General features: G+C 48.7%; 1 protein-coding gene across 1 annotated transcript in view; it reads left to right on the top strand.

The window, feature by feature from the left end:
• Positions 1–2,310, top strand: part of LOC101650064 (prolyl endopeptidase) — a 112,616-nt gene that overhangs the window by 18,775 nt on the left and 91,531 nt on the right. The gene's annotated exons all lie outside the window — the stretch shown is intronic.

Here is a 2,310-nt window from a genome sequence, read left to right as displayed (position 1 = left end):
CTTGATTTTCCAGCAACAAAGTCTAGATGCAAGCAGTGTGCTTGTACCCTCTTAAGACAGTGGTTCTCAGCTTTACTGCCACGACCCTTTCATACAGTTCCTCATGTTGTGGTGACCACCCCCCAACCATAAAATTATTTTCATTGCTACTTCATAGCTGTAATTTTGCTACTGTTATGAATTGGGTGACCCCTGTGAAAGGGTCGTTCAACCCCCAAAGGGGTCTGGACCCATAGGTTGAGAACCGCTATCTTAAGGGATCTCCCCCTCTCAGCCCATCTTACTGTGGCTTCAGGAGTTGATAATAGTGTTGCACGGGGAGGATGCCCAGAAAGAAAGAACTTAGAGCTTTTCAGCAATAATGAAAAACCAAAGCCAATGTCGCTGAGTCAATTCTGACTCATAGCAACCCTATATGTAGGGTGCCAGACTGTAGTTTTGCTCAGTTTTTAAAAATTGTGAGGTAGGTGCAGGTTTACAGCTCAGATTTTAACATTTAACAATTCATATACCTTTTTATTCAACTCGCCCATTACAGTCCCCCAAGGTCCCATTGCCTGTCCCACTTCCTCCTGGTGTTTCCTATTTCTCTGCCTCCTTTTCTAGCCCTTTGAGCTCTGTCCTTGGGGAAATTCTGCCCCTTTGATCGTCAGGGGTTGGCTCTATTCTAACTTGGAGTTCAATCTCTGAGTGATGAAAGTGGTAAGACTGTAAATCTCCAGAGGAGCAGACAACCTCTTCTTTCTCCTGCCGAGCAGCTGGTTGATTTGAACCACTGGCCCTGGAGTTAGCAGCCCAATACCTGACCTATAGTGCTCCCCTTAATTGTAGTTAATGGTCAAGTCGTTTTCACAGGAGTGCGCCCCCCTGAGGTTTTGCTCCATGAGTTAATTAAATGTAGATTATCAGCTGCATATATCTAATAACCCTCCCCACCCCCACTCGCACCCCACCCACCACGCTCTGAGAGCCGCCCTAGGCAAAATAAGAGGACATTAGCTCCATTTCTATACAAGGTGGTATGCTTTGAACATTGCTGCTAACATATGTTGGGATCCAGATATTCCAGCTAGTAATTACTTAGTCGTCCTTTATTGTTTTACTCTTCATAGAACTAACCAGAATGTTCCTGTTGAATGCTGGGCTTTCAGGGGGAAAAAAATCTCAGAAACCCACAGGGGCAGTTCTACCCTGTCATAGGGTCGCTGTGGGTCGGCACTGACTCGTGACAGTGAGTCTGGAGCTTTTATGTACACTGTAAGCATCACCGGTGGTGCAGTAGTTAAGCAGTTTGGCTGCTAACCCAAACCCTGGAGGTGTGAGTCTACCCAGAAGAAAGGCTTGCAGTCTCCTGTCTGAGAATCCGTCATCAAAAGCCCTGTGGCGCACAGCTCTGCTCTGACGCATCGGTTCCCCACGGGTTGCCATGAACTTGGCAGCTGGTGTGAAATGAGCGCCTTTGGCCTGAGGAGACTGGCGTCGGGAAGCACTGGGCAGGATCATCCCCAGCAGCTGGGAGAAGCCTCTTCCATGGGCCTCCTGAGCCTTGGGCTCACATCTTCTGTTGAGGGCTGGCTTAAGAGAAATCCTCCCCAGACTGAAGGAAAGCCAGACAGTTCCCCGCTTCCAAGTGGGGCCAGAATGGGTGCTCTTCCAGGGTCTGTCCTGGAAGTAATACCCTTTGGATAGTATTCAGTAAGGACTTTGAAGCCTCACCTCACTCATGTGTTACTTTATTACTTCCAAGGATCCCTCGCAGCTGCTGAACATGTCCGTTTCAAAACTGGAATTGGCCTCCTGGCAGAGGAGAGGTCACTGCAGCAGCACGTACTGATGTGTTGAGTTGTCCGCCCCCCGCCCCCACCCCCCCCCATGCTGAGTATTTCAGCCTGCTCGGCTGCCCAATGCCTTCTTCCATGACTGCCCTCCCTCCCTCATCCAGAGGAGGCACAGGCAAGAGCCAGTCAGTCATCCACCTCTCTCCCTAAAAGTCCAAAGACACAAATTGTAAGCTTGTGTTCTCTTACAGTAAGACCGTAAAGCAAGCCACCTCACCCAGACTTTCACTTCTTCATCCCTACAGTGAGTAAAGCAATAGTCAGTTCTTCTGGTGCCAAGATGGTCATGGGAAATGCATGTGAAAATTCATCTCTAATATATGACAAAGCTCTTGATTATATTTTTAATACATGTGCACGCTTTGTGTCTATTGTCAAGTCAGCAGCGTGCTCTGTTCTCCCCCGTGAAAAGGCCGAGTTCTTGTTTTCCTGGCCTCTGCCCGTTGTGGGGCTCTCAGTCCACGTGTGTCGC

This window comes from Echinops telfairi, unplaced genomic scaffold, assembly GCF_000313985.2.
Source record: "Echinops telfairi isolate 266 unplaced genomic scaffold, ASM31398v2 ScPeMD7_3533;HRSCAF=4204_0, whole genome shotgun sequence".
Classification (NCBI taxonomy): Eukaryota; Metazoa; Chordata; class Mammalia; order Afrosoricida; family Tenrecidae; genus Echinops; species Echinops telfairi.
Note: the sequence above shows the minus strand (reverse complement) of the source record. Positions and strands in the feature narration are given on the sequence as shown.